Source organism: Onychostoma macrolepis, chromosome 09, assembly GCF_012432095.1.
Source record: "Onychostoma macrolepis isolate SWU-2019 chromosome 09, ASM1243209v1, whole genome shotgun sequence".
NCBI classification, from domain to species: Eukaryota; Metazoa; Chordata; class Actinopteri; order Cypriniformes; family Cyprinidae; genus Onychostoma; species Onychostoma macrolepis.
In genome coordinates this window covers 8,584,801-8,605,948 of record NC_081163.1, presented here as the reverse complement: position 1 = coordinate 8,605,948, position 21,148 = coordinate 8,584,801, and the positions used below count along the sequence as shown (strand labels likewise).

At 35.3% G+C, this 21,148-nt stretch overlaps 1 protein-coding gene across 11 annotated transcripts in view; it reads left to right on the top strand.

Annotated features, from left to right (window-relative positions):
- The window catches only part of pcbp3 (poly(rC) binding protein 3), a 73,135-nt gene that overhangs the window by 6,291 nt on the left and 45,696 nt on the right, over positions 1–21,148 (top strand). For all 11 annotated transcript variants that reach the window (XM_058786790.1, XM_058786789.1, XM_058786795.1 and 8 more), the window contains exons 2-5: positions 11,388–11,441; positions 12,185–12,273; positions 12,363–12,473; positions 12,832–12,972. The gene's annotated coding sequence lies outside the window, so the exon portion shown is untranslated. The remainder of the gene's footprint in view (positions 1–11,387; positions 11,442–12,184; positions 12,274–12,362; positions 12,474–12,831; positions 12,973–21,148) is intronic.

The window sequence follows — 21,148 nt, the reverse complement described above, 5'->3', positions numbered from 1 at the left end:
AGCACACGGTAGGTGCAAGAGAAGGGCTGACAGCTTAACCACTGATTATTCAAGCCTCTTAGGCTAAGCCATGGCACTCCAGTGATGAACGCCTTCTCCACTTCACATTCCCGCTCCCTCGCCTTTTTTTTTTTTTTTTTTTTTACATTGCTTTCTTACTCCCTCCCTCTCTCTCTCTTCCTCTCTTCCTTTCTCATTGAGCAGTGGGATCAGTAGCAGAGTGATTCATGCAGTGCCGAGGCTTTATTTAGACATAATCCGCTGAGTGTCACTATGGCACGAGGCTTTGGTCAGGTTCTCCTACCATGCTCCTGCCTGCCTTCGTACCCAACCCCCAACAAGATGGGAGTGTGTCAGCGGGTCACATGGCGTGACGCGAGGAGACACCCAACCATGAATGATGCAGCATTTTCTCAGCGGCCTCGCCCCTGTTATCGGATGGAGAGCGATCGGCGGCGTTGTGAGGAGGAGAGAGAGGAAGACCGCTTCCGTGCAAATGCGTTCTAATAAAATCTAGAGCCTCTGGAGCTTTTAGTAAAAGCTCTGCCTCATGTTCGGTGTCTGTTGATGCCCTCCCACCTGCTCCCTGGCAAGGCCTCCGTTCCAGAGTGTTGTGACCGCGGAGATGGGCAGATTGAACCCAGCGGGGCGGGGTGTGAGGGGAAAGGTGTGACCTGCTGCTTGAAAAGTCTTTTTTTGCCACCGAAATGGACTCCTGAGTGACATTTACCGTCTTAAACCTGTAAACATCAGCCTTGTTTTGACTGCGGGTTCACCTTGGCTCTTTTTTTTGTTGTCATCTGTTCAGGATAGCTCTTGGCTTGCCCCTCTCTATAACAAATATGCTTGCCTGACACACTTTCCTGAGCCGATGCCGTTCGCTCTTCCAAAGCATCTGCGCAGCTAAGTCAGCAGTAACGCTGCTGTGTTCTGGGGATGCACAGATTGAGGAAAGAGGCACGAGTTTCCTCTCAGCTCTGTGCGGTGTACTGTATGTAAATCTGGAAATCTGAATTCTGTGTCCTTATATTTGCCCTCAGGAGGATTTGGCTGATATATAAAATATTCATTATATAATTAAGATGATTTTGCTGGCAATATTCAGTGAGTTTCACTATAATTCTGATGCGTTTTTTTTTACCCAAGGACTGCGTCATTAGATTAGTTTTGTGATCTTTCATTGACTGTGATGTTTCAATAGAGCATCTAATTTGGACGTCATTGAAACTGTCTGTTTCAGTGAATTGATTCAAATATTCAAATTGGTGCCATCACTCAAAAATGTTCCTGTGAGGAATTTTTCATTATTGAAATGTAGGTAAAGTGTGTGTGTGTGTGTGTGTAAAGATACCATTCATAAATGTAGGGTTGGAAATATGTTGTTTAGGAATCTTTTGTTTTCAAAACATTGTTACTATTGTGTAATAATATCACAATTTAAAATAAATGTTTTCTACAGTAGCCAACATTTGAAGTGGATCAAAAAAGTTCATCAAAGTTGTCCTGAGACAAGAACGGTTATTGTTTTGGTTTTCGGAAAACTTTGATGAAAGGTTTTGATCCACTTCAAATGTTGACTACTGTATTTTAACATATTTAACAATGGAATTTATTTCTGTGATGCCAAAGTTGACTTTTCATTAGCCATTAATCAAGTCTTCATCGTCACATGATCCTTCAGACATCATTCTAACATGCTGGTGTTGCTTATTATTTTTGTGGAAATTGTGATGGATTTTTTAATTTTTTAATTTTTTTCAGGATTCTTTGAATAATAGAAAGGTCAAAAGAACAGAATTTATTTAAAATCTGAATCTTTTGTTTACAATAGAAATGTATTTTTACTGTCATTTTTAAAATCAATTTAATGCATTGTTTGTGGGAAAAAGTCATTTATGTAATCAAAATACAGTAAAACCATTAATATTGTGAAATATTATAAGAATTTTAAATAAATACAGTAAAAACGTAAATATTTAGTAAAATAGTATTGCAATTTAAAATACCTTTTTTCTGTTTTAATGTATTTATAATTCAATTTTTATATATTCTTTGTTGAATATAAAGTGCAAAAGATTCACATTTATTTTAAATTAATTTTTTTTTGTGACAAAGTAAAAGGTTTTTTACTGTCACTTTTGATAAATTTAACGCATCCCTGCTGAATGAAAGGTCAAAAGACCAGAATTTATTTAAAATCTGAATCTTTTTTTAACAATATAAATGTATTTTTAGTAATTTTTGGTCAATTTAATGCATTGTTGCCTAATAGAGGTATTAATTTCTTTAAAAAAAATGAATGGTAATGTGTGTGTAAATAAATAAATAAAGTTATGTTTTATACATACACACACAAAACACACTATTATTACTTTTATGATTAATTATATTTCTCTTCTTGCTTAAAAATATGAAATATGTTTTTATTGTAAAAGTCAGTAAAGAAAAATGCTGTGTTTTGGCCAAATACTGAACTTGTGTTTTCTCTGAACCGCCTGAAATGGTTAAACAAAATACTGTGGGTTAGCAAGTATTAAGAAGATACTTATTAGGTAGGCATTTCTCTTGTTTTGTGAATAAAGGCTTAGTCAATATACCCTTACATACTGCTTTGTCATTGTTAAGATCAGTGTAGAGCTAATATTGATTCTTTATGCTATGCTCCACATAACTGTAGAAGACAATAATGATCTGAAATAAGAGGAAGACTTAACAAATAGAGTATTTGGAATAGGGCCATGTGATGCTGTTGACACATTAAACCCATATACTGTATATTCTGCAATGTATGCGTTTTCTGTGTGACGACTGCCGGAAACCAGATGAGCAGGATTTCATCCATATTAACTTAAAGTGTGGCCGATGCATAAGTCATTTAAGTGTAATGTAATTAACGGGATCTGTTTGATTTCTGACATTTTTTTCAACAGCACATCACAAGTTGAGGCTCAATCTGCTTCCTGCAGGAAAATCTGAGCCGCAGATTAGTTAGCGCTGTGATTTCTCCCACGAGGTTGAGGGATTTGATCTATCGGCTAATTCCCCTCAATCTTAACTCGATGAGAACTGTCTGTGACATCACAGCGCTATCCCTCACTTCAGTGAAACCTCAGCAGCGAAGGTAAAGCACATGATATCGCTATCTGTTCTTCTCTGGAGGGGGGGAGGTACAGAGCTGTGGAGATATTCAAATGTGCAGCGTGCCTTTGAATTTCTGCTGGAGCCTTTTCGCTGGATTAAGACTTAAAAGCCTTTAAAGGAGAACCCCTCCAATCATAAAGGTGTGAAAGTGTCAAGCGTTTTGCCAAACATTTCTGCACATCTCCCTTCCTGTCTATTTTAAAAGCTAATTTGCAGTCTTTCACATTTCTCAGTGTTAACCGAACACATTTGAATAGTTATAAGAAGATCATACACTATGTGCAGACTTAACATATCTTGCACATACAAAGTTTGGGGGCTGCGAGGTTTTTTTTTATTCCTCGATTGTTGAAAAAAGTGTCTTATGCTCACCAAGGCTGCATTTATGTAATCAAAATACTGTAAAACTATTAATATTCTGAAATATTATTAGACTTTAAAATAAATATAGTAAAACATAAATACATTTTTTCTATTTTAATGTATTAATTCATTCTTTATAGATTCTTTGATGAATATAAAGTGCAAAAGAAATTGATTTTTTTGTGACAATGTAAAAGTTTTTAACTGTCACTTTTGATAAATTTAATGCATCCTTGCTTAGTGAAATTATTAATTTGTTTAAAAAAAATTGACTCCAGCTTTTTGAACACTACTGTATATGCACATCTGAGTAAATACTTTTATGTAGTTGATCTTATGTATCGTCTACTATATTTATCCATATTTATTCACACTTATGTCATTATAAACCTGTATGATTGTTTTTTTCTTCTGCACAAAATGAAAAATTTACCTCAATGTTGACACCTTTCTTTCCTGCAATGATCTTGACTGGTGACTAAAGGTTGTTAAGCTCTAGAAATGAATAAAAAAATAAAAAAAATAATTTAAATAAATAAAAAATATATTAGAGAATTTTAATATTATATGCACACACACACACAGTCTTCTCAAGGTGTGTGTATATATATATGTATTAGTGCTGTCAAAGTTAAACACAGAATGCTTCTTGCTTTTCTAATTTTACATGCAAGTAGGCTATAGCCGAAATCAGAGCACAGCTATTGTCATTATCTTATGTGTATTTGATTTCATCAGACGACAGCTCGATTATCAGGATTTTTGTGCAGATTAACATCTTGGAAGGGAGAACTGGTTATGTAGCTCAATTTCAGTAACTATTTCATATTCATTCCGTTGTCTGACAACAGAAACAGTAAAATGTATCAATGAAAACAGTTTTATTGAGAATTTAGCTGTATCAAAATACAGTATGTGGGCACAGAGACGCAAACAAATCTAATAATAAACAATAAATGTACATTTTGCACGTTCAGAAGAAGAGAGCTGCCTGTCCTGCAAAAATGTAAACAGGTTTGTGTCAGTAAATTGCTCTGTGCATAGAAAGAGAAGTAATTGGAACCTGGTATTTCTTTTTTCATGTGTCTAATAGACACGAACTAGTTCTTTGAAAAACATCTATGACCTTTGAAACATGTCTAGACTTCATGCTCTGTTGACTATGGTTTCACAAATAATAAACATATATTGCATAAAACATCCATATTTGTCCATGCCCATGTTGATTAGAGTATTAAAAACTTGAAAAGTATTAATTTAAGGTACATTTTGAACAAATAAAAATGTGCGATTAAGTTGCGATTAATCACGAGTTAACTCATGGCAATCATGCGATTAATTGCAATTAAATATTTTAATCGATTGACAGCCCTAATATATATATATGTGTGTGTGTGTGTATACTGTATATTATATCACGTACATAAATGTACTTATTTTGGTGTCTTCCTATCATATGGCTTCATGAGACGTGCAATATAGCATGTGATTCATCCAGTGTATACTAGTTTTATTGTGCTTTTATGGTACTTTTTTTTTTTTTTTGTCAGTTTTAGAGCTTGACAACCCCCATTCACTTTCATTGTATGGAAAACCACAGTGTGAAAACAACATCCCGCCAAACATCTGCTTTTGTGTTTTACAGAAGAAAGAAAACAATACAGGTTTGAAACGACACATGGGTGAGTGTCTGATAGTTTATGAACTATTCCTTTACAAATGAAAGGCCTGAGTGATTGCATTGTTTATAAAATAATGCCATATGGATTTCAACAAAAGAAGCATGTCAGTTTGTGCTGCTGCAATGACAATTAATCAGCTGTAGTCAAATGCAGTAATATTAACTGAATAAGTAATGTTTTGTGGCGTGGGCGGCCACTTTCTTCATCCTCTGTGTTATACAGCAGTATTTTATAGGCTGTTGGCCTGAGTCCTTAGCTTTGCCCTTTCACAGATTGTGCGAGCGACTTCAGAAGAACTCCACCCATATGTTAAGAACACACACACTGTGAAGGGTATTATGGGACAACTGTCTCCCTCAGGCATAGATACCCAGGTGGAATAGGGGCTTCTGGGGGACTAAATCTTGTCTGAGACTCAGCACAAACCGTAATATACAAAAGCCGCTCTGTGCAAAAGGGGTCAAATAAAGGATATCTATGAAATGCCATTAGCTCTCAATTAATGCCAAGGGCATATAAAGTATAATGACTCGTCTGGGTAATACGCGTGTGTCCGGATAGCTGATACAGCTATTGAAAACTGGTGCACAAGCCTTTTATCTTACTTGCATGTAGAGCAAAGCACATTGAGAGGGGTGAAGAAAGACTCCGTTTGTGTGGCTGTGAGCGTGATTTTGGCCATTTTCATATTAAATTAATCCTTTTAACTCTGTTACATTATTTTCTGATTTTGCACAGTGAAATGTCCATTAATTTGTTAATGTGTTTTAGTATTTACACTACTGTTGAAGAGTTTTATATTTTTGAAAGAAGTCTCTTATATGCTCACCAAAGCTTGTATGTTTTTTAAATACAGTAAAAACAGTAATATTGTGAAATAGTATTACAATGTAAAACAACTGTTTTTTACTTTAATATATGTTAAAGTTTTCTTTTTTTCTTATCATATTAAAGCTGAATTTTCAGCAGCCATCACTCCAGTTTTTAGTGTCATATGATGCTTCAAAATGAATCTTTCTAATATGATGAATTGCTGCTTAAGAAACATTTCTAATTAATATTATTGTAGAAAACCGTACCATGGAAACTGCAATTCATTTTTCAGGATTCTATGAATAAAAAGTTCAAAATAACAGATTATTTGAATTTATTTGCATTTAACAATGCAAAAGTATTTACTGATGCTTTTAATTGATTTAATGTGTATTTTCTGAATAAAACTATTAATATCTTTCAAAAAAAAAAAACCTGACCCCAAATTTTTGAACAGTAGTGTGTATTAACAGCAAAAAAAAGTTATTGTTTCAAGAATTAATGGTTTCAGTAGGTATTCTTGTAGCATTGAAGTCCTCACTTAATTTTTCACAAACTTCGCTCAGTTCTAGATTAGATTGTCACACTTGTAAGTCTCTCAAGAATACATTTACACCTTAGTTTTGATGCCTTTAGAGATTTGATCATTTGTCCAGACAGTTTCCTAATTAATTTCATGTTTCTATTTGTTGTGCTGAACAAATTGCGGCTGAGCGACGAAGCCCTGTGCAAATATACTGGCATGTACCGCCATGTTTGTCTCAAATATTTAATAATTTATTTAATCAATCATGTTTTTCAACAATAATGAGGTTGCTCTAGATTACTGACAGACCATACATTGTCTGATATGATAAAACTCAGAATAATGCTTGTAATTCAGTAGTAAATGGCTGTTTGTTTAAGAGAATTTAAAAATGTGTAGCTGGCATGTACATAGATTTCAACATTACAAGTCAAGTCGCAAGTATACTCTGGTAGGGCGATATATACTATATAGCAAATCTCATCGGCCTGATTGTTTATATCATTGCAAAATTGCCCAGCTCTTATACGCCAGTTTTGTACTTTTTTCTTGAATGTTTCATCACTTGGCATATTTAAAGCGATTAGATTTAAAAACAAAATTGAATTTGTTATCAGTGTTTCATAAGTGAAACCAGCATGAATGCATTTTAGGTGCCTTTATTTTTCATTTACCCGCACAATAATTCTGTTGTTTACCGAATCTTACAGTTATAATACCTTGAAAGTCATTTGTGTGAACAGTAGCGATATTGTATTCTCGATTTGTGACTCAAGGCATGATTATGCAACAATATCTGCATTTTGAACAGGTTTGTATCGCAGAGAATGAAAAGAGGTGGCAAAGTCATACAAGCTGGTGTTGATGAAATGCTTTTAAAGGTTCCTCGATAAGCTCCTTTGCTGGGTGTTTGTGTGTAAGTGACAGGCTCTCACAGCCCTGTCAGACTGTTTCTGCACATAAGCAGTTCTCCTAACATTATGCTTACTGCTTCTTGACTTGTTTTGTTCCTGTGTAATCCCTCCGCACTTGGTCGGCTCCATTCGCTGTGCTCGGGCTGCTGAAACTGCAGCTCGCTTTTAAACCTTGCTCAACTTTTCAAACTGACTTTCAAAGCATCTTGTCATGAGAAAGCAAACCACCGAACTCTCTCACACATCACGCCCGCATTATTTTCATTGCTGGTCAAAAAACCGCTTTCATCAGTGTTTTCTTTATTGTATGGTGGCATACGCTTAGCAATGATTTTAATATTTCTGGGAGAATATACACTTGATGTATAGACCCGGTATCACACAAACGTGATTGTTCAACTCAGAAGTTGCTTTGTGTCAGCTAAATACTGTGATTGAAATTTATTCAGCAATATATTAAAATAACATCTTATTTACTGTCTATTTTTCTTATATTTTTCTTGCCTCTGTGTGGCCTTTATGATCTCTTCCTTTTATATTTTCGTTTAAGCCTGGAGGACAAGCTATGATGAGTGGAGTCGCTAAGGTCTTAAACAGCAGTATTTCTCTGTTAGAGGGACGAGAACCAAAAATGGGTCACAGGTCTGTTTTGATTGTGTCACAGATAGCAGGGAAATATAAGAATAATATACATTTTATATATATATATTTTTAACTAAAAAGTAAACAGTTTGATTATGTTTATGTAAAAATCATAAATTATGTAGTTATCATAAATTATGTAATTAAATGTTTCTTCTTCATACTATATTTAAATATTTAATGTTGACGTACAAAAATATAAAAATTAATATTAATCTTAAATGATGGATTATATACAGATATAGATTTAAATTATTTATATTGATTGTTTTATACTGATTATATTGATTGTTGTTTTATATATAATTTATATATTTTATAATAATAATGATAATAATATGCATAATAATAATATATATGCATAATAATAATATAATTTAATATTTATATATTAAAAACAAATTATGTACAGATATATTTATATTATTTATATCAGTAATATTGTGTATTATATGTATTATATATTATTTAGGCGTTTCGTCTTTATAATGCTAATAATAATAATAATAATAATAGTAAATGTAATGTTTTGTACAATGAATTGTAATAAATTGTACAAAATATAAAAATATTTTGTTTATTTTAAAACGAATTTATGTATGTGTGTGTGTTTATGTATATATATATATATATATATATATATATACATTTTTATTTCAAAATTGTATTATATATTATTTAGATTCTTCTTTTCTTTAATAATGATAATAATAATATGTTTAATATTTAATGTTGAACTTTTCAGAAATTTAGCAGAGCCAGTTCAGAACCACTGCTAAACGGTATAGTCTAGTGCTTCTCAACTGGTAGTGGAAAAACAATGCAATTAATACTCAACTAACCAATGTAATCTCACATAATTAAAATAGATTAGATTAGATTAGATTAGATTCAACTTTATTGTCATTACACAAGTACAGGTACAGGGCAACGAAATGCAGTTTAGGTCTAACCAGAAGTGCAATAGCAGCAAGTGCAGTATATACAATGGTTGAATAAGTGCAGGACAAGGATATGTACTGAATATATGTATAAATATATATAGAAAGATGGCTATTACTATAAACAGAATTTACAGGTGATATGTACTATCAATATAATATATATACAGATGACTATTACTATAAACAAGGTGTAAAAGTGCAGTGGAAGTGATTGCATATTACAATTAGACATACGGTGCATAATGTTAATGTAAACATTGATAATGTAAACAACAGTCGGCAGTGCAAATGAGCATAGTCCAATTTAGTCCAGTCCAAATAGTTATTATATTGGTAGGTGCTCTAGATGTTTTTCCATTGACGGCCATTCGTTGCATGCTTCCGGGCGGTCTTTCACCAGCCAAACATCTGCCATTGAGATGAATGGGAAAGCTAACGGATAGCTTTCTCCAGGTATTATAAACCTCCTTGGGCCCACCCATAAAAATATCATCTGAGGCCCTGTGAATTCAAGCGACAGCCCCGGCTGAAATTAATGGAGACGTTTGATTGATTAGACCTGCATTTCAGAGAGATTCCTTTGCAAATCAATGACTGCCTGCATGTAAGCGTTAATGAAATTGCACACCGGCAAAAGTGAGCTGACTTTTTCCATGACGGAGTTAAGAGTCTGCACTTTCTCTAAAAGCCCTGTGGAGATCTTTCCCCTTTAACGTCTCCATGAAAATGTCATTCGATTCTAAAATTTTACAGCCAGTGAAGTGTCTCCAAGTTGATTCATTTATTTATTAGTAAATGAAAGTAATGAAACACTTAAACACATTTCAATAGCACTGTTTTGTGCTGCTCTGGCTTTATTGCCTTCCGAGCGCCCACAAAGATTTACTTATTTGATTAATGCATTAGGTGCATTTACAATATTTAGCAAAGCACGGACCCTCTTAATTTATAACCCCGGCTAAATGAAAATGGGAAAATATCAGCTTTCCTCTCAAGCTTGATATTACGTTTTGAAGCACAATGTTGAAAGGGCTGCGATTCATTATTAATGCTCACAATATAAATAGTTTAGATCTTATTAATATTTCATTTATGGTAGAAAAAAAAGATTTGAGTGACTGCTACAGTATTGGAAAAATTGTAAATATATTATAAAGACAGTTCATAGGAAATATCGCCGGTAGGAAAAGCAAATGTAAACACACGTACACCATATGCGTTTCTTTTGATATCATTCATGCTTCACTCACTGAGCATAATATTTAACAAAAGAGTCTAAAGGCTTTGTTAAATGATGATGGTGAGGTCTTGGTTCATGTACCTAGCGTGAGTATGGTTGGCTTTCTGGGCTGTGTGTCGTAAGGAGATAACTTATGTGTTTTATGGATCTTTTGAGCACTGTAACCGCCATCACAACAGAGATCTTTAATCTCACTGATGTGTGTTCGCCATCGCGCTGGGACAGTCCTTGAGTAGGGGTCATGTGATAATCTGTAAATGCCGGGACGGGGACCCTGAGAAAGCGAAAAAGGAATATAAGCTTTTAGAGATCATTAAACATTAATACAGTGTGATTTGTGTGTCGAGCCCTTGTGCTGAATTTCGGTCTACATCATTATAGAATTTCATCTCGGGGACCCTCTGAAGTGGCTCCATGTCAAACAGGAGATCAGATTGTAAGCGCCTTTAGAGGAACTGATTAACTTCTGGTTTGCACAGTCGCTCACAGGCTGAAGACCGAAGTGTTTTATCTGCATCCGTTTGAAGCCCCTAAATAAATTGGCTAAATTGGTTTTCAGAGCAGCTGAGTCCAGACTGGGCAAATATTTAACAGGTTTTCTTCTGCCAATTCATTACATGTGGAGACGTCCCCATGTCTCCTTTTTTTTCCAGAATGGTCATCAAACTGGAAAATGATTGACAGTAGGTGTCAGAAGTTGAGTTTGCCAGTAGATGGCAGTCTTTCCTAAGTGTTTTAGTACATTGAGACGGGCCAAGGTTCAGTTTTTGAGATACTGTTTTTAATGGCTTTATCTAGGCTGAATATATATTATTGTTTGATCCCAGTAGACAGAAACTATGATTAATGTAGCAACTTGCTTAATTAATAAAGAATGTGCATTTACTGGCATTTTACAGCAGCTTTGAAGGCAGCTCATCCGGTCAAAATTAAGTCTGAACTTTCAGTTTTATAACAGATGTCATGTATTTGATAAACACTACTATGTCACACAGAGCCACAGAACACATTCATCACAGTCTTGTCAAACAATGCATAAGATGACCATTAGAGGGAGCACTTTTCACACAGACAGACGTTCATTTACTTGTGCTGATATTATGTCGTCTTGTCTTTTTGAAGGAATTTCTGGTTACTGGGAGCTGAAGACAGGACTTTGGCAGTGCAGTCACAGACGTAAGAGATGGTCACCATTACAATAAAATGTATTAGAAAAATCGAAACTTTTCTGCAAGCTCATTTTATGCAATTTTGTATGTTAGACATGGGATGAGAATCTGGAACAATACAGATCATTCCTGTTATTACCTTGTGAGCTCCTCTAATTTATAGGTTAATTTCTAAGAATAAATATTGTCTAAACTCAGATAATACTAAAATAATAATATAAAGCATATATAATATTATACATTCATTTAATCATTATTATAGTAATAAAACAACTTAATTTTTTTGTATAAAAAAAAAAAAAAAAAATATATATATATATATATATATATATATAATTACAGTATAATATATTTTACATATAATTACCAATTCCTGCATGTTTGGTTTAAAACATTTCAAATAGAAAATAAAGTTTGAAATACACCTGAAATATTTCCAAATAAATTGCTTGAATAATGGACATGAAACAAATAACTAACATCTGCTCAAACCAGTGTAAAATTCATAACTGTTATGTTTTGAGATGATAATATGATTTTCATCTTTACAAAATAAAAATGTATTATGTATTTATTATATTTTTAAATAATATTTTACTTTTATTGTATTAAGACAAATGTGATGGAAATATTAACATTTACTGTATAGCAAAAATTATAAATATGTATTTTAAAGACACCATTGAATGGAACTGAATTCCACCATTTAGTTATGACTTAAAATAATATGCAATTTTGTCTTTTTTGCAGAATCTTGGTTTGGAAGAGCAGAAGAGAACCTTTAAATATAAATTTAAAAGTAAACCTCCTGTACAGAGAAACAGTAAGGAGTTGCTCAGGTACTGCATTAGTTTCATTAAATTGAAATGAAATCTGAAAATGCATGGATTTTTGAATATTTTCTCACAGATCTACATCTCTTTAAAAGGGTGAGGTACACTGGACAGACGGAACTCTCCCAAGTCTTCTGGAAGTGTGGCAGCACGTGGTCACATGACCTGGAAGAGAAAACCCAAGAGACTTCTGGGATCCCTCTCTGGTCAGTGACACCATTTTATGAATTTCAAAACACCTTTTTTTTTTAGTTAAAACCTCCCACACGTGGTGTATTCACAGAAATGTCAGACACTTAACTAGAAGCCGAAGCTTTTGGCCTCTTTTTTTTTTTTTTACGAGATGTTCCTGATGAAGAATTCAGTTAACCGTGAGATAAGTAAATCAGCGCACATATGGCTTGTGTGATTTCACCCGTGCTCTTAAGGCAAACCCCCTTTCGCTACACAGAGACCCTGATGCAGAGAAGGTGTAACGTATGGCAGCCTCGCATGACTGACGAACGTGGCTTAAACTGACATGACGACACAGTGTGTTGTTTTGATTTGCCCTTCTGCCTGCAGAATGGGCCGGTTATCAACCTGGAAAGAAGTCTAAAGGCTGATGAACTGATCCGCACAGCGACACAGCTGCGCTCTCTTCCCCTCTTCGTCTGGCCAATCTCTCCATTTATGTCCTGAGATCCACAACTTTCTGCAACTCTGGTAAGTACAGTGCCCTTTTTCTTTCAAACCCTTCTAATCCTTATAATCTTGCTGAACTGGTTCTTGCAGGTTCTTCTTAGACCCGCCATCCGTTTTTGAGCCGGAAATGCCATTATGGGAAAAGGGATGACCTTTTGCGTTGGCAATCTATTGATGAATCAGCATCCATTCGGCTGGGAGCTTTCGCTGACTGTTGTAGGCCTCGAAGTGTGTGGGTTTATTTCTGTGCTGAATTCAAAGTGCACAGCGTATGTATTGATTTTTTCCCCCCGTTGAATGTTACGAGCATGTTTCTGAAGGAGAGAGTCATTTGCAGTAGTATGGGAAAATATGAGTGGGATATATTTAGGTGGTGTGACGTGAGACTTTCTTGCTGACTGTGCTTGCAGGTCAAGGCCTGGTTGATTCTGACGGAGCGAATGCCGTAGAAACTAGGCTAACTATCGTAATGAATATTAATGGCGGATGTGTGTGTGTTTGCATCTGTCGCCATGGGTAGTTCCAGAGGTTTCCGACCGTCTCCCTGCACATGACATTGCGTCACGGTTATTTCCTTCCCCCCGACCTGTCTCAGACACCTCGGAGGGAACTCTCAAGGGAGTTTTTGTCCTTTGTCATTGCGAGTAGTTTTGCCACATTGGCAGCTTTTGCTCAAGGGCCATCAGCGAAGGGACTGCGGAATAGTGCATTAAAAATAACTCGCGTGAACCGGCGAGAGCTTGTGTCACACGTTGGCTCATGTTGGTGGCGAAAGGGGATGCCGGCGCTTTGTCACGACGCAATCGTGAGCTCACCCTGACAGGCTTCGCTTAGATGCTGGGAAATGCTTTGGATTGGATGGTAGACAGGCACTCAATGCAGAGCCATTTTAACCAGCACTGACATTTCATAATAACACAGCTATTGTATTTACAAGGAGATAAGGTGTAGATCACTTTTCAGACTTAAAGAAAGTTGTTTGACTGTGACATTAAATGTAATTATTAATTAAGTTATTAAATTATTAAATTAAACACAGTTTCTCACCAAAACTTAATTTCCATAATGCATAGGTTCCTCCTAGATAGTATAATATAGTTCTGTTAATATTATACTATGTAGGTGGGCTTCAAGTATATATTAAATTTAAATATACTATTAACTAAAAACTGGGAGATTGTCAATGTGGGTATATTAATTGCCTTAATTAATTTTGTAATTTCAGTTGAGGAAACAAAAGAAACATTTCACTTTATGTCGTGATGCTGTTTTTAGTATTTTAATTTATTTAGATGATTAAAATTATAATTGATTATTATAAATCAATTATAATATATAATATAATATAATTTAAATGATATAAATAATATTATTTGTATGTTAAATAATTTTTTTATATGTAATACATTGAGCATAATGTGTCTGGATGGTAATTTGCTTTAAATTTTCATTACTATAATACAGTAGTTTTTTTCTCTATAAAATTACAAATAATACTGTAATTAAGCATATTTTTCAACGGCATCTCATTGCTATAATGTGACAGTGATTGTTTATTCTCAATGGTGATAAAATATGTTTATACACTATGATTAAAAAATTACAAAATATTTGTTTTTCAAATAAATTCTGTACTTTCTGTTCATTAAACAATCCTGAAAAAAAGTATCATGGTTTCCTTTAAAAATATTAAGCAGTTTTCAGCATTGATAATAAGTATTCTTTCTTGAGCACCAAATTAGAATATCAGAATGATTTCTGAAGAATCATGTGACACTTTTTGGAATAATGTCTTTTATTTATTAATTTCTTAATTTATTTTGGGGTGAAATATGACCTTGACATGTTCTTGACAAGTTTCATGCGATTAATCTACAGTAGAGTTTAAAATTGTTCACAACAAGCTCTAATTTTCCCTCTCTGATGTGTCTGACAGAATCCACATCCATGACCTGTTTGTTTCTCAATCAGTGACAGCAATACAGAATGTTCTTCTGTCTCAAAGCATCTCCTTTTTTTATGAAGTTTCTCAAGTCAAGGTTGCTTGGGGAAATAATATATGAGACATGGCGCAAGAGACATAAAAATTGTACAGGGAGGATGGATGAAGAGGCTTGTGGGTAGTTAACATGCTGAGTGCTTCCTGTGTCGGCTGCATGCTTTGGCTTTCTGGGTATTTTGGCTTAAATGATGCTCTTGTCATCTGGGCACACATTAAAGGCAAGCCCATCTGTGACTGCGGGATGAGTGAATGCAGGGCACACGCAGATTACTCTTATTAACATCTCAGTGCCACCATTATCAGCTCAGCGGGGACTGGAGTCCCCTGTTTGTCACAGTTAATGTTTTCAGTGCAGTCAAAGCCTTATGATGGACTATTTCACTCCTGTTTCAGACCGACTCCGTCTGGTGTGTTGTGTGGTCTTGACTCTAATTTGTCATTCTTTAATATTCATGTATTCATAGTACGCAGCTTGAGCGCATTCACTTGTGTTTGTTTGTGGGAGCTTGGATGTTTTTTCCCCTCCGTTTGCATGCACGTCTAGAGATTTCATAACTAACTGAACTTCTCTTAATGTATGCGGAGCATGACGCCAATGACCATGCAACTTATGTAAACATCATCGCAAATCGATACATTCAGGCTCACTGCAATGTCTGTTTTACCAGTTACAGAATACAGATTTGCATGAGCGGAGTGCAGTGACTCCTCTGACACATCATTTTTGTAGTGTGACTCCATTGTTAGAGTATTTTTAGAGTATTTTAAATCTAAAGCATGTTATAATTGGCTCATGAAGTGAATGGAAAATTGACCTAATTATTGCCATTACACTAGCTCACTTTTTATGTGATTTTTTTTTAGTGATGCATGATTTGAACCCAGCACAGAGAGGATGTGCATGAACATGCCTGGTCATAAAAGCAATATATTACATCTTGGAGGTTGAGGATTATTTCTGTACTCACAGAGCTCAGCTGTAAGAATTTCTGATGGTTCAGGTTTTGTAACTTTGGATGGATGGATGGATGGCTAAATAAATAAATAGTTTTTAACAATGTATTTTATATGTGCAAGAACAAAAAATTAATTTTATAAGAATATATTTTATAATATTCATGTATATTAATTAGTGTATATATACAGTTCTTTGCAGTTACATCCTTGCTTGCATTTCATATATTTCATTTCTTATATTTCATTATAGTTAAAAAAATGTATGCAGCTCTATAATTAATTTAATTATAATTTAATTTAATTTAATTAATTAATTTTTTAATATAATAATTTATTTGTGTGTGTGTGTTAAATATTAAGTATATTATATACAGTAAACATTTTCTACAATTTGATTTTTTTAGTAGATTTTTAAGCTGCAATTGTAAATGAAAATTGTACAGCTGCATTGCAACTCCAGTACAGCTGTACATTTATAAAATAGATTTGTGCTGATAACCTATGGTATGTGATGCAAAACATTACTTATTGATTTAGATATAAAAACATATAAAACATATAAAAAATCAAGATCAACAAATGGCAACACAGCTCTGGTCTGATCAGGCAAGTGACAGTCAGTCCTGTCAGCTGCCTCGAATCTCTTTCACACTGACCCCAGGCCATTCGGCCATCCTTATTGTCAAGCCCTGTGTCACGGTCAAATGCCCTCTTGCAATATTTACCAAATCTTGAAATTGCTTTCCGATATGAATTCTGCTTTTCAGATTTGATATGTAGAAAGCACCACCATGCAAACATATTTCTGCCAGTTTTTAGCTCATTGGAATTAAAGAGTTGTTTGGACTTGAGACCTATTGTACAGAAAGATGAGCCAGCCAACTGAAACAGAAAATCGGGGTGAGCCTTGTATAATATTTCTGATGATTGTTATACCTCTTTCTCATACAACGTAGACCCTCACCATCATTTTTTAATGCACTTTGTCATTTTTTTTTTTTGTGAGGTCTTGTAAAAGCCTCCTGTCGGTAGTGAAGGTTCTACAACCCGAATTCCGGAAATGTTGAGAATTTTTTAATTTGAATAAAATGAAAACTAAAAGACTTTCAAATCACATGAACCAATATTTTATTCACAATAGAACATAGATAACATAACAAATGTTTAAACTGAGAAATTTTTACAATTTTATGCACAAAATGAGCTCATTTTAAATTTGATGCCTGCTAAAGGTCTCAAAATAGTTGGGATGGGGCATGTTTACCATGGTGTAGCATCTCCTCTTCTTTTCAAAACAGTTTGGAGTTTTTGGAGTTTTGGTGTTGGAATTTGGTCCCATTCTTGCCTGATATAGGTTTCCAGCTGCTGAAGAGTTCGTGGTCGTCTTTGACGTATTTTTCGTTTAATGATATGCCAAATGTTCTCTATAGGTGAAAGATCTGGACTGCTGGCAGGCCAATTCAGCACACAGACTGCCGCGTCTACACCGCACGAATACTAAATTGAGCTCTCTTCCGCTTTTTTGTGCATGGATGAATAAATACAGAAAAAAATACATCAAAATGCCCATTTTGGCAAATATCCAAGTAAACGCAGTTGGTTAGGCATATGTCTTAACATAAACAGTTGAGAAAGAAAAGGCATGTGTATCAGTATATTAAATCCGTGCTTTCGTTCTTAAAGTGAACGCAAACTAATAATAAATCTAATGCGGTCAAAGAAAAATACAAGTGCTCACTGCTTCTGTCCTGACTAAATAAACTTTGTAACATCAAAAATGATTAATCTATATTTAATAATACAGTGAAGACTATGTAGTTATTTTACATTTGATTATTACATTTCTGTAGCGTACCTGAAAATCTATTTTAGACTGAGCTGAAAAACCTGAAAAGCACTGTTTATTGAACTTGTGTCTTTGTTCTATTGTATTTATTTTCTGCTATTGCTTGTGATTTGGTTATCCGTAGAAAAGATTTTTAGCACTGAGCCCATAATAGCAGCCAGAATAGTTTTTCCAATTGTTTATTTTCTTTATTATTTAAAAAAATCAAAAACAATGTAGGACTATTTTTTGTTGTGAATGTCCCAATTGAGGTACAGGATGTGAAAATCTCAGATAAATATTCATGTTATATATTTTGGTTGCATTTGTGAGTTAATAAAAATGTAGATGGTTGTTTAAAATAGGTATATAATATCGATATATCGATCGACATACTCCTGTATCGAATCGAATCGTATCGTATAATTTTTTGAGGTATCGGCAAATATTGTATCACTGGGTATGAGAATCGATATCGTTATCGTTATCGTATCGTATCATATCGTGACGAACCATCCGATTTACACCCCTAATTCATAGTGCCTTCCAAAACATGCAAGCTGCCCATACCATATGCACTTACGCACCCCCATACCATCAGAGATGCTGGCTTTTGAACTGAATGCTGATGACATGCTGGAAGGTCTCCCTCCTCTTTAGCCCGGAGGACACGGTGATTTCCAACAAGAATGTCAAATTTGGACTCATCTGACCATAGGACACTTTTCCACTTTGAAACAGTCCATTTTAAATGAGCCTTGGCCCACAGGACAAGACGGAGCTTCTGGACCATGTTCACATATGGCTTCCTTTTTGCATGATAGAGCTTTAATTGGCATCTGCAGATGGCACGGTGGATTGTGTTTACCGACACTGGTTTCTGGAAGTATTCCTGGGCCCATTTAGTCTGAGGGCCCAAAGACCACGGGCATCCAACAAAGGTCTTTAGCCTTGTGCCTTACGCACAGAGATTTCTCCAGTTTCTCTGAATCTTTTTTTTTATCAACTTTTTATTGTTTTTTTTTTTACACACAACAAACATACATTCATGACAAAACACAAAAACAACAACAACAGACATTCTCTATATAATCCAGTACTTTAGAAAAAGAACATTGCCAAACATCAATTCGTGCCGCTGTACATTGATGAGACATAAACTTGGCTTAACCATATAATCAATTTGTAATAATGAGGATAAAACAAAGTTTACATGTGTCTATAGATTATTAACAGAATAGGAAACTCCCCAAACATATGAAAAGTACTAGTATTATTACAGAAATAGCAGTTGTAATTTGGTTATAGTTTCATTTTGAAACTTTTGCAAGGAGTTATTATACATGCTCTATGAATAACTTTGAAATGTATAAGACGATGAGCCAAGCTTTTAGAGGTTAAACTGAGGTTAGACCACACTCTCTCCCAAGTCGACAGATAAATTAAGGTCAGATAATTCCCGATTCCAAAAAGATTTGACAGAAAAAGGCATTGTAATGCGATCAACAATTCCATCACACACCAAGGAAACAAATGGTCGACCAGAAGATGGCGCAATCCAATCCCGCACAGGATTAGATTTCCTTAAAGTAACTCGATAAACGCCAAACCACCCGAGTGTGCAATTCTTTTAAAAATCAAATGAAATAAATAAATATATTAATGTCTGTTGTATAAAGTAAAATTAGCACAAAAAAGGGAATGACAAACAACTTTGAACAAGAACCAAAACAGACCGCACATTACCAAGAATATAGGTCTGCCTAAAAAAAAAACCCAGAGAAATGTTTGGATGTGTGACCGATCCACCCCAATGCAAAACATGTCCCCAAAAAGCCCACAGTGTCAAGAACTAGTAATCAAACCTTCTCTCCATTAGTTCCAAGAAAAGATTTCAAGGTTTACCAGTCACTAGACAAGTTTGCCGGATAAAAGATCACAGCAGAAACTTAAATGTCCATGTCCACCTTGTTATTCTGCTCTCAAGGGCAGTTAAGATGCCTTCTTCTGTGGCAGTGAGCTGATAAAATCCTCCGCTTTCTGAGAGGAGTCGAACATCATCTGCTCACCGTTGTGCCGTAGTTTAATTATCGCTGGATAGATGAGAAACGGCTGCAGACCCAGTGCTGTCATCCTCCTAAGGACTGGGTTGAAGTTCCTTCTCCTGGTAGACATGGCTGGACTGAAGTCAGGAAAAAACAGCAACGTGACATTATCCTGCGTAAGCCTGCCGTGCACCCCACAGAATCACAGATCTGTCCCACCATCTCAGCACACGAAAGATAAGAGTACGCGGCTGCTCGGAATTACTTTTTCTTCCACCATAGACGCGATGAGCCCGCTCAATCTCAATATCGCGGCCTTTCAGTGCAGGAATCCACTTGGAAAGATTAGCTCTGAGGAAGCCGGCTGCATCGGAGCCCTCCACCCCCTCCGGCAACCCCACCAGTCATGCGTTATTTCTCCTGCTCCTAACTTCCATGTTCGTCACTTTATCAGTAAGTTGTTCTAGCTGCCTTCTCGGGTTCGTGACTGTCCTCCTATCCTCACATGCAGCTGCTTGAACGGAATCGACCCGGTCACGTGTCTGTTTCGCCGCGATGTCTAGCTTTTCAACTTCTGCTTTTAGCTCTTTTACAGAATTGTTGGTCGCTTGTATGTCCATATGTAAGTCACGCAATGACGGGGTCAATACAGAGTCTATCGTATCTCTTACTGTCGAGGCCACGACCGAATCCGAAGTACTTTGCTGCTCTTTAAGTGCTAGCTTGTTACCATTAGCAATGGCGCCGTCGAGATCCTCTTTGGTGATGGTGGAATCTTTGAATTTTTTCTTTATTGGCGATTGCTCAATCACTCTTTTCTGATTGTCCTTGACCATTGAAGTATTCATGATGAAATAGATAGAGAGTGGTCTGGAATTTACTATCAGGATTGTAGAATATTTGACAGAGTGAGCAGAGCGAAGGACCGTGCGTGCACTGCTGTCGAAGGGTCACGTGATCTCCGGTTTCTCTGAATCTTTTGATGATGTTATGCACTGTAGATGATGAGATTTGCAAAGCCTTTGCAATTTGACATTGAGGAATGTTGTTTTTAAAGTATTCCACAATCTTTTTACACACTCTTTCACAGATTGGAGAGCCTCTGCCCATCTTTACTTCTGAGAGACTCTGCCTCTCTAAGACGTCCCTTTTATCTTACAGACCTGATGTCAATTAATTAATTAGTTGCTAGATGTTTTCCCAGCTGAATCTTTTCAAATTTCTTGCTTTTTCAGCCCTTTGTTGCCCCTGTGCCAACTTTTTTGAGACCTGTAGCAGGCATCACATTTGAAATGAGCTCATTTAGTGGATAAAAGTGTAAAATTTCTCCATTTAAACACTTGTTATGTTATCTATGTTCTATGGTGA